The sequence below is a fragment of the Bos grunniens genome, chromosome 16 (genome assembly GCF_055505025.1).
Source record: "Bos grunniens cultivar Pamir isolate PY7600 chromosome 16, Bosgru_T2T1.0, whole genome shotgun sequence".
Lineage (NCBI taxonomy): Eukaryota > Metazoa > Chordata > Mammalia > Artiodactyla > Bovidae > Bos > Bos grunniens.
Window position 1 is genome coordinate 58,458,493 of NC_141180.1, and position 12,589 is coordinate 58,471,081.

A 12,589-nucleotide genomic window follows, 5' to 3' on the forward strand; every position below is an offset into this window, starting at 1 on the left:
TGTCTTTGTGCCAGTGCCATACAGTCATCAAGACATGTGGCTTTGTAGTAGAGCCTGAAGTCAGGTAGGTTGATTCCTCCAGTTCCATTCTTCTTTCTCAAGATAGCTTGGCTATTTGAGGTTTTTTGTATTTCCATTTGGTAGTTTCAAATGATGACAGTTAAATGGAATCACTTTAGTCATGAAGACAAGACAGTTTTTATATTTGCTTTCATCATTCTAGAGCATCAAATCTTACCCTCTCCATTGGTTGGTTTTTATCTGTTGCATTATTCCAAGGGACAGAGAAACACATACACACACACACACACACACACACACACACACACACATATATAACTGATACATAGTGGACAGAATGTCTCAACATTAGGTAACTTTGTAAATTTTGTAAGTTAGCAAAGTAAATTCCTTTATACTTTCTCCTTATGTTTTATGAAAGAAAAAGTAGAAAACACTTAAAGGTCTTGAATTCTTATTAAACAATAAAACTGAACTTTTAAGAAATGAATGGCTATATGAGATTATAAACTTTAGTATAGTTATCTTCTCAATTCTAGGGACCTTAAATTTTTTCAGTTTAGTGCTTCTGGATATAGATGTGAGGAGTCCTCCTACTTTACCCCACTATTCCTGCTAGATATACATGGCATACATACATGGGGTCTTTGCAGACGAGGAGGTCAGCGGGGGCATTGTCTATTGGGCTGAGGCAGCATGGTGGGGATGATACATGACTTACTCAAATGTGGACTAAATACAGTCCTGGAGTATGGGCACTTACCTCTCCTGCTGTATTGTTGACAGTCAGAGTGATTCACATCAAAGCAGTGTCTAGGCCTTGGATGAGGACAGTGGAAGTTTCTGCCTCAAACATAGGCTAGGTGTCAGTCTATGTGACTGGACACTGGAACAGTGTTCTCTGCATTGCCATATGACTCTTCTTTAGGAAAGGGATCATCTCTCTTTTGAGCTCTTTCTGTGATGAGTTTCCGTATTTCTAGGCTACTTTCTGGAAACACCTCCTAGTCAACTTCCTCTAAGTCCTTATACTCCTCTTGGGAATCCCTCTATTGATCTTCATAATGTCTGTGGACTCTCCCATCCATTCTTTACTCTTGCATGACAGATCCTGATGGCTCCTCAATTTCAGAGAAAGAGTTATTAGCAATGCCTAGCCAGATACTACTCCCTTGAGGGCAGGGAAGGCTCAGTCTTCAGACTGTCCCATGGGCTGGGGGGGAAGATGATGCATGCCATACATGTATATTTTTTGAGAAAAAAAAAAGGAAAGTAAAAAGAGCAATTTCCCTATTAATACAGTCTGAACGTTTATATCCTGCACATTCATTTAAGAACAGATGAAATATAGATGTAATCATAATAGCATGCAATGAGCAGAGTATTGAAGTGATATTCCAACTTCAGGAGTAACAAGCTATGTAACATTATACAGGCCATTTAGTCTCTTTGGACCAATTTTTCCAACTATGAAATCAAGGAGTAGGGCTTGGTAAGCTCTCAAGTTCTGTGATTCTATGATCATGAAGGAATTTAAATTTGTGACACATGCCACTTCTATAAATATATTTAATTATGCTTTTAATATTATGGCTCAAAACTCTTTATTATACTGCACACACTTTTGTTGAGTAGTGTCAGAAATATCAGCAAATATAATTTTCCTTCTTCCTTGTGTGGCTGATTTTAGTACCTTTAGTCTCTACTTTCTTCCTGATGGTTTCTAAAAACCAGGAAAAAGAGGGTTTAAAGGATCTTTTAAAAAAACAATCAGATCATACCAATCCATCTTTGCAATTTATAAAGTAAGTGCAATTTATTCTGAAGTGAACTACTTTCTAGTTATCTATATATCTCTATCATTGATCAATGGAAAATATTTATGTAAAAGTATGACTATGGATTTTCTATTGTCATATCTATATTTTATTAGAATATACAGAAACTGTAAAATCCTCTTTAATTCATATTCTAAAGGCAAATACCATTCCTTTGTCTAATTATACTTTCAGAGAATTTTTTAACAAAATGCTGGCAAAATGTGAGCCTTTAAGGGAAAATTTTCTTTGTATAGGTTAAAAATGGATACAAGTAAATATATTAAAAAAAAAAAAAAACTGAAAGCAGGGTCTTGAAGAGATAGTTGTACTCCTATGTTTATAGTAGTAATATTCAAAATGGTCAGAAGATGGAAGCAGCCCAAATGTCCATCAAGAGATGAGTGAAGACAAAGTAATGTATATAATACAATGGAATATTATTCAGCCTTAAAAAGGAAAGAAATCCTGTTACATGCTATAACATGAGAGGACCTTGAGGACATTACGGTGAGTGAAATAAGCCAGTTACAAGGGGACACATACTCTATGATTTCACATATGAAGTACCTAGAGTGGTCAAATTCATAGAAACAGAGATTAGAATGATGGTTGCCAGGGGCCAGGGCAAGTGAGAAAAGAAGCATTGCTGCTTAAGTGTGCTGTGCTGTGCTAAGTCGCTTCAGTCGTGTCCGACTCTTTGTGACCCCACAGACATAGCCTGCCAGGCCTCTCTGACCATGGACTTCTCCAGGCAAGATTACTGGTGTGGGGTGCCGTTTCCTTCTCCAGGGGATCTTCCCAACCCAGGGATGGAACTTGCAGTTCTTATGTCTCCTGCATTGGCAGGCAGGTTCTTTACCAGTAGCGCCACCTGGGAACCCTTAATGTGTATAGAATTTCACATTTAAAAGATGAGAAAGCTCTGGAGACTTACTTCACAGCAATGTGACTATACTTAGCACTTCTGAACTGTACACTTAAAAATGGGTAAGAGGGTAAATGTTATGTTATGTGCTACTGTCATTATTTAGGTAAATAGATGCAAGGGACAAAACAGGAGTTTTAGGCAGTGATTATTCAGAAAGTTAATTTGGCACTCATTACGTATTTTCATTTGTATGATTTTGTTTCATTTGCCTTCACAGAGTTTAAGAGAATATAAGAATTTATGTGAAAAGATACATTTTTATTAAACAGTGTTGAAAATCTACAAATCCACACACAATTTCAACTAATTTAGACCAAATTGTCAGTGTTGTGTGGTGAAAGGTGCATTTGGTTTGAGGTACAAAACCTAAATTTAAATAGTTTTCCTCTCAGCTCTGTTACCTGCCGCTGCTAAGTGGCTTAAGTCGTGTCCGACTCTGTGTAACCCCATAGACGGCAGCCCACCAGGCTCCCCCATCCCTGGGATTCTCCAGGCAAGAACACTGGAGTGGGTTGCCATTTCCTTCTCCAACCCTGTTACCTGCTAAACCATAATTTCCTTAGGTACAAGACCTATTTTACTTGCGAGACCTATTTTACTCATCTTCCTGAGATGCCTAGAATGGAATCCTAAATATTACTTGTTGGAATTGAATTATACTTTTAATTGAGTTATATTTTGAAGAAAAAGTATGAAGGAGGGGTAAAACTCAACAACCCAGTAGAAATATACCTGGTGTTGGTCATATTGGCAGTAGCCAGGAAGAGCCAGAAATGTGGACAACCAGACAAGGCCGAAGCCAGGATCACAATAAAGACCAGTCTCCAGCTTCACTTGGAAAGCAGAACTTTTTGAAAAATCACAAAATGCCTTGTCAAGAAATTCTGTAGTGGGAATAAAGCAAACCTAAGATATGAACCTGAGTGAAAAGAAGAACTAGGTCATAAGGACAAGGAAAAGAATGAGCCATAATCCAGAAAGGGTGGTTGCTTAAAATGTGGCATATGTGATTGGAACACACAGGTCAACCAGCCTGTGAAGATAGGACATTGTCCTGTGACAAGGCTGTTAAATTGATGGTCATGTTGGAGAGGGGATGGTCATGGTCTCTTTTAAGAGATTGTGATTCAGCTTAAAGTTATGGGCCACCTCAAGTGAAAGGGAGACAAACATACCCCAGTGCACTTTGGGGGTTTTCTGAATCCACCAAACGACTCCCTAGAAAAGTGTGGACCTCAGGTGCTCCATGCTCTTCTGTGTTTAATTATGAGATTAATGTTGACAATATCCATCCTGTTCCCAACAAGCAGGGCTTATGAGAAGCCTCTGCTTAAATCCTCAGCTAAACCTTAGCACTGTCCACCTCGCGCTAGCTACCATATCATCCAGCTTCATTGGTAGGAGAAACATGATTAACTTCTATAGAGATTGTCTCCAGAATTTTTTCATTATATGTACTCTATCACTAAAAAGATTTTAGCATATCTCTTATATTTATGTATGTTATATAATGTATTATTTAGTAATTCAGTATATGCATATGCAACATAAATAAAAGTAGAAATCTGAAAGCTTGGGATAAAAATAAGATATAAACAATTTTAATATCTTCTTTCTGCAATCCAAAGGACTATCCTGTAAACTCTTGAGATCAAGTTACCCTATTTAGAAAACTCTTTTTCTGGAAGATGATACTTGCATATCTGAGCATAGCAAGAACAAGGAAATGAGGTCATTTTTATGGGAATGCTTCATTTTAAGAAAGCGTGATATACATCTTCAAGTCTATATATATCAGACAAATTAAATATGGTATAATTTGTATTTCAATGAGTGTCTATTTCTTTGACCTTTTGGAAGACACATTGGGTTTTTTCCATCTCTCTCTTCCCAGTGCCTCGATAGTAAAAAGATTCCTCACAATTCTTTCTTTCAAAGGTGCTTTTACATCTAATATAAAGTTTGCTTTTACAAAAGGAGTTTTCAAAACACTCTTCAGGAACACTCTCTATTTATTTCCCTGTTTATTCCTGGAGACAACCAGTCTGTCCTACTCTTTTCATCGTGTTGAACAGGAAGAGTTCTCCCGATGTGCTGTGCCCACGCTGCGCCCCTTCCCCTTTTCCCCTTCTAATCTCTCAGCCAGGGATATCTCTCCCCTCCTTTACTTGCTCATTCATTCTTCAAATCTCAAATCTATCTTCTCTTCCTTTGTCTGATCCTTATGGAGCCCAAATGCCCCACCTACCTGCTCCTCTGGTACGCATGGCCACCACAAACCCCACATTTACACATTTGACCATTTACTTTCCTGTCTCCCACTTCCCACTCCCCCATGATGGCCCTAAAATACCAATGAAAATAAAGATCTTGTCTAGCCTGGTTGCTGTGTGATCACCGGAGCCTTCGAAAACAGACGAGGAAGGCAAAAGACCCGGTGGATGGATGATGCAGAAGGGATGATGCAAACCTTGAGAATGACTTGACTCCCTGTTGCTGGCTTTCAAGCTGGAGGCAGGGGACTGTAAGCCAGAGAATGCAGGCAGCCGCCAGAATGTGAAAATAGCTGACAAGAAACTGGGAAACTCAGTCTTACAAACACGTGGAACTGAACTCTGCCCCACAGCCTGAATGAGCTTCAAAGTAGGTTTATCCTCAAAACCTTGAGAAAACCTTGATTTTTGAATCATAGAGCAAAGAGTCAGCTGAGCCATGCTGTGCCTAGACTTCTGACTTAATAAATGGCTGTAATTTTTAAGTCAAAAAATAAAGAGCTTCCATTTAATGTTGCCACTGTGCTAAAACCTGTGCAATGATTCTTCACTTGAAGGCAGGCTGCAGTTGTGTATTTGTGTGTGTGTGTGTGTGTGCACGTGTGGGCATGTGCACACGCATCCGCACATGTGGGGATAGAACTGTTGTTTAAGTTTTTCTCCCATTCTCCCCATTAGTTTATATTTACGCAATTATTATAGAATGTGTAATAGACAAAGGATGTTCGCAAATATCATTCACTACAGCTGTGTCATTAGGAAAAGCACAAGAGAGAAATAAGCAATCTACTTAATAATTTCCATTTTTAAAAACACTGAACACTAGCTTTTGGAACTTTCACTGGCAAAAATCACAACTTCTTGCTTCAATTTGCAACAGTGATGGTCTTTGAAAAACTGTTTATCCGGGTAGTTTATTTCTTTCTTCTAACAATTTGTATATTCTTCTTACTAGCATGGAAGTCTAAATGGAAAAACATTAATAATATTCTGTTTATGAACACAAGTGGGTTGACTCTAATAAAAATATTGATTCATGTCTTCCTTCTCTGTGAGAAATGCCACCCATAAAGTTAGCTGGCACTTGCTTCTAATAATAATATAATTTCATGAAAGCCAGAAAAAAGTACATACCTTCCACTTGCAAAAGTGTGAATTATTTATTTTTCTTAACAAAAAAAAATATAAAGCACATCAGTGTTCAACGTTAGCTGAAAACAATTTAGCAGCAAATTTTAACTAGACTATGAAAGACATCAAAAAGGCTTGTCATAACATAGACTGTAAGAATGTATATCCCTTTCTATAGAGCACAAACATAAAATTTTAAATCTAAAATTTAAAGATAAGGAATAACCAGCTTTCATTGTTTATTTCCTGTTTTAAAAAAAGATTCACATATGCTATATAGATTTAAATCTTCCTCTTCTCCACGAAAAGTATCCCCTTTATGTAGGTTTTTTACATCATGCAGGTGGAGTTGATAGACAAAAAAGTGTGCTTCATGGTTATGAAAATCATCACATATACTAACAATTCCCATCACTTACCTCTCTAGTCAGAGAACATTTCTGCTCAGTCACATGGTTAACATCTGGAAACCACTTGGGGTAATAGCTACCACCAATTTGTTGCTTATTCAGGGAAAACTTGGTAGAATGGGGCTAGAGAAAGTAAATTCCGAGTTTCCTTCAACACACACACACACAGACTCAAATCTCATCATTGTCTTTAAGCCATTCGTTAGACCAGAAAAAAGACTGAACTATCAATAAATATATTCCTTGTCTTAAAACAAACTTCCAGAAAGCATAAAGACATACTGCAAATGAAATGTCTTGATTACTTCAGTTCACACAGGTCGTGATTTTTCATTTTGACCCATGGCCCTGGTCATAAACACAAGGTACATGCAGTTTTTCTTATAAGCTGTGCATTGTGCAAAGCGCTAAGCTTCCCTCATCACATCATTCAGGGGCTTGTTCATTTCTGAGTTAGGAAAAGAAGAAAACCAGGGAGTGTGGTATTAAAACATCAGCCAGACTCTTTGTACCTAATGGCAGCCATTTCTTAACTGCGTCCCACTGATCTCCAAGGCATTTTCAATAGGATCAATTCAAGAAGCCTCTCTAGGGATTTCATTTCAAAGATTCACATGATCTAAAGAAGAAAGAAAGAAAAGACACCCAAGTCCTGTAAAGAAACAAGTATTTTTTCCCCACTTTTCTATAGTGGTCCATGTCACAAGTTAGAAAAAAGGTTTCTCTTTATATTCAAGGGTTATGCTAATCATGCCAATAATTTGGGGATCCGAATCTTAAAATGAAGTCCTTTGAAGAGAGAACTTTAATTTGTGGCTATGGCTGTTGTTCTCTAAGGCTGTCATTGTTTATAATTATTTTCTTTCTTAACCTGTGGTTGACTAAATCCAGTCCTCAAAAGATGTCACCACATGCCACATGGCTACAGCCCAAGCTGCTCTGCTCAGCTGTCTTGACTACCTCCTACATTGTTTGAAAAAAAGTGCTTTATTTATCCCTAAGAAGGTTTTTGTCTGGCCTGGCTGTTTTGCTGTTGATTCACTTAAGCTCATTTAAGCCTTTTGGTTATTTTGTGCCTAGTCCAGTGAAGTTGCATTGTGATGGCTGTCATTTGAACTCAAGTAGAGGAAAAAAATCTCATACTAAGTGATACAAAATCAGGGATTACTCACATATCCATGTGTCTCATTAATTTAAAATTATCTAGTATTCACCACTTCTCAAAATGAAATCAAAGTCTTTTAAATATATATATGTATATACACACACATATATATTATTATAATATATATTATAGTATATAATGACATATATATGTGTGCATGTGTGTATATATATATATATATGTATATGTATATATAAAATCTTCTCTTCCAAAGTTTAGCCAAGTTAGGTGGTAATGGTTTAGTCGCTGTTTTATCTTACTCTTGTGACCCCATGGACTGTAGCCTGCCAGGCTCCACTGTCCATGAGATTTCCCAGGCAAGAATACTTGGGTGGGTTGCCATTTCCTTCTCCAGGGGATCTTTGCAACCCAGAGATTGAACCTGTGTTTCTTGCGTGTCCTGCATGGGCAGGTGGATTCTTTATCACTAGCACCACCTGGGAATAACCTCACCAGAACACTGGCAGGCAGTCATTTTTTAGATTATGTCCTATACCTCATCTCCAATTCCAGAGAGTAACCCAGTCCTGACCCATTATGATTTCCCAATCTACCCTCAGCTCCATCCTGAAAATCACTACCTAAATTCAGGTAGTCTTTGTCTCTCCCTAGTCTATTAAAAAGGACCAATGAGTCTCTCCCTATAGCCTCTTTCAATCTACCCAATCAGTGTCCTTTAAGTTATTTCTATGTTGCCAGAGCTACCTTGTTACATACATGACCATGTCACTCCTTTATTTAGAAAGAAGAATCAGCTCTGATCTGAGATGTTTCTAAAAGTTAGCTTGTCGTTTGTGTCTTCCCAAGTTAAAATATGGTCTGTGTATAAAGGCTGGTTGGGATGACCGGGGTATAACTTTTGGCCATGTGGTTTTTACTTGAGAGATTGTTCTTATTTTCTTCTGTTGTTCAAAGTTCCAAGTGACATATGTAAAACCATTTCTTCTTCTTTCCAGATGCAGTTCCCTCTGCTCTAAAACAGGTTTCTCCATGTAACTGGTCGCATCCTAGACCCATTTGCCTGCTGTTGCAGTTTCCTTGTACCTCAAGGAAGCCATGTTAAATGATGGAATTTGGGTTTCAGTGAGTTCTCTTAAAGATGCCTCATTTATTTTCATAGAATAATCTTTTCACTTGGCATAAAAGTTAATGTCACTTTTATAAGTGCTTGCTGAAATGTCCAGTGTGCTGGCTTTCCACCTGGAATAAAATTAGGATTAGGATTAAAAGGACTCACTACATTGAAGAAGGCCCTGGATTTTTAAAATTATCTTAGAAGATTTCCTAATGTTATTTTGCATTAAACATGTGCAAACTAAGCTATGAAGCCAATTAAAGTTGCTTCTGATTGACTGCACATAAACATTCTATTCACTATCAGTGCCAGCTTGAGCATTGTCCAAGTCTTAACGCATGGATCTCCCCACTCCAGCCACCACCAATCATAGCTGGGAGAATATGATCATATTTTTCAAGCCTTGTATAGGATTTGTAAAGGCTCTTCTACTCTACCTCTCAGTGTAAAGTATTATTTCATAGAAGACTGAAAGCTTGATTTTGTGTTGATTTTTAAGCCTTTCACACAACATAAATATAAAAAGCTTTATCTGAGTTTACTTGTACTGTCTCACTCAAGATGGATCTTAAAAATGCTTTAAGAATCTCCTCCTTGTTCATCACGTGTTAGGGTGTGTGTGTGAGAGCAGGGAAAAAAAAAAAAAGCCAAGGATTAAGTTTGTTTATCTTAAAATTTTTAGCTTGTCGTCAATCATTTCATTTTAATGTGCTACATCATGCTACAGTAATTGTTTTAACCCATTTTCTGCTGACCATACCAAACCTTCTGTGAAATCAATTTAAAGTTGTTCCTTTTGAAATTTCTCTCCAAAAAACAAGGAAAATATAGCTTTGAAGTGATTATAGGAATAATCACAGTAAAATACAACTATTTAAGTACAGTTTGAACTTATATTTTTCTCTACTGGCTCACAATTTCTAGCATATTTGTCATGCAAGGCACTAGGTTATATATATATTTTGCAGGATATAAAAACACCCAGATTAAATGGGTCAATCAGTTCATTAACCAGTTAACTAACTTCCTACCTCACTTTTTCTCTATTTACATAGCTGTTTATATTTGTTTACGGGAGCCAAACATGATATCCTGAAAATCATTCTCATAAGCTATTTACTTCACATAATAGAAGTTTTGTGATACAAAATCACACAATTATAATGTTCTTTTAAAAACACACACACAACCCTTCCCCCATCTAAAAGAAAAGTTATAAATTTAGGCCAATATAAACTTGTCAGAGTTCTCGCTCTCAATTTCACACCAGGGCGTGGTGCTGCACAGCTGGGGAGCTGAGCTAATAAGTGTTGAAAAATGAAAAAATGCTGCTTTATGGCATCACATAAACTGGCAAAAAGAATACTTTTACCTCCACCCCATTTTTGACAAACAAATGGCAAAATGTAGATGCTGTAAGAATGAAATTTTATGGTATTAGACCCATGGGACAAACAGAACGGTCTTGTGGGATTTTCTTTTTATTGAATACTATATGTAATAAGAAGTGTCATAACATTTATAAAATCTAATCACTTTTGTTCCATTTTTGAACCCCAAAGGGGTCATTTCTAGGAAAGCTGTTGGAAACACTGAATAATGATCTATTTATCCAGTAGTGAAACAGGATTATCCCTTTTACAAGGAGACTGAGTTTTCCCTAACAATGTAAATGCTATAATATGAATGCACACATTGAGGTTTTTAAGGAACACCAGGTACAACAAACATTTATCAAACACCTATAATGGCATTCAGAAAGTAAGGCTGAGTCCTCTTAGGTAATTTACATTCGATACTGAAATCAGGACGCAACTGATCTTCTTGGGTTGATTTTGTTTCCTGTCTGCTGGTCATTCACTCATTCTCACTCATCAGCCATTCCTTCAGCACTCAATCTGCAAACATCTAGTGCAGGCTTACCATGTCCAAGTGCATAAGCCTACTTGAATGTCTAAAGTCACAAGAATGACACCATTAAAGCAAGATGACCCACATTTATCATGAGCAGAAATCCCTTTATGCAGGAGCTAGGAACCCACCTGACAGAGCCAGAACAGGGTTAGCAAGGAAAGAGCCAAGAGCATGCACAGTCAGGGTACATTCCATCCCCATAGAGAAACTCTGGACTTCACTGAAGGGAGGCGACAGAGCAACTCAGGACCCTCCTCTAAGGCTTCTAGATATTGCTGGGGTCCAGTAGCTGGGAATTTCCAATTACATTTAAATAACTATGATTATCTATTTTATATATACCTTCCCTGATTTTCCATAGCTAGAAATATAATGTCTCTCCTCTAAACTTGCTAAAATTGTATCTGAAACCTTCTTAAAGAAGTTACTAGCATTTACCTTACATTATAGATATGTATACTTCTTGTCTCCCTACAAAATGTAAACTCCTAAGGGTAGGACTAAAGTTTGATATATCCTTTACTCACCCACAGTATTCAGCACAGTGCATTCTGAATATTCTATCATTTGGTTGAATAAGTATCTTCAATGGAGTCAAACATACATAATCGAGTATAGCATCAGATAATACTACAGTAGTAAATAAAGGCAAAAATATAAATACTAATTGAGAAAACTAAAAAGCATGACTACTATTGGGAGGAGTACCATTCAGGCACTCTAAATCATGTGCTAACTAATAAGTAATAGGACAAATGAGGGAACTCTGACTATAGTTTTTAAAATGTGGAAATACATGAATAAGTCACTGAAAAGTGACTTTCCCCAAATTCCCCAAAGATTTTGAATATACTTTATAGGACATAGCCAAAGACTATAGTTATATGTGCAGTCATATTATCATTTTTATGTTTCATAATTTAGTAAAGTGCATCACTGGAGTATTTCCTCACAAACAAATGCAAATTCTGAAATTCAAATGATTTCCAGGAACCATTTCCCCATCACTGTTATTAATCTCAGTGTTACTACTACAAGTTATTGCTGAATCTACAATTACATACACTGAAATGGTAAAAACAAGAAGGATTTTAGTCAATTGTAGTAGGTTCTAACTATTAAGTAGGTGGCATTGAAATGTATTTTTTTCTCATCACCCTGCTTTATACTCCAGGCTATAGAGAGGAACCATAAGTTCTCTAAGAATATAGACTTGTCAATTATCTTTGTTTTAGTGCTCAGAATATAGCTGGCAACCTACCAGTGCTATTGACATTTTGTCTTCCCTGGTGGCTCAGCTGTAAAGAATCTGCCTGCAGTCCAGGAGATGCTAGTTCGATCTCTGGGTTGGGAAGCCCTGGAGAAGGAAGTGGCAACTGTTGCAGTATTCTTGCCTAAAAAATTCCATGGACAGAGAAGCCTGGTGGGCTACATACAGTCCATGGGGCCGTAGAGAGTTGGACACAACGGATCAATTAAACACAGCAGTAACAAGTGTAAAAGACATAGAAGAAAGACTAGGAGTAAAGACAATGAGTCCACCTTTGCCCAGGTTATTTGGGGTGTCAGCAGCAGTTGGTGACTGTTGGAAATACGTGTCTAAAGCTTAGACTGAGGGTGGAAGTAAACTTTGGGAGTCATTAGTATCAAGGAATCAGATAAGACCATGGGAATTGAAGAAATTACTGTTAAAGAAAATTGGTAGTAGGAGGGAAGAGAAACTAGGAAAAAACACTTGTTAAAGACCCATATTTAAAATTATCAACCTAGAATTCTATGGCTAGGTAATGTATTCTTCAAAATGAAAGATAACTAAAAAATTTTCGTACGAACAAAATTTGAGGATTTGTCT

At 37.2% G+C, this 12,589-nt stretch overlaps 1 long non-coding RNA gene across 2 annotated transcripts in view; it reads left to right on the forward strand.

Annotated features, from left to right (window-relative positions):
• Positions 1-12,589, forward strand: part of LOC147356902 (uncharacterized) — a 48,702-nt gene that overhangs the window by 4,990 nt on the left and 31,123 nt on the right. The window lies entirely within an intron of this gene.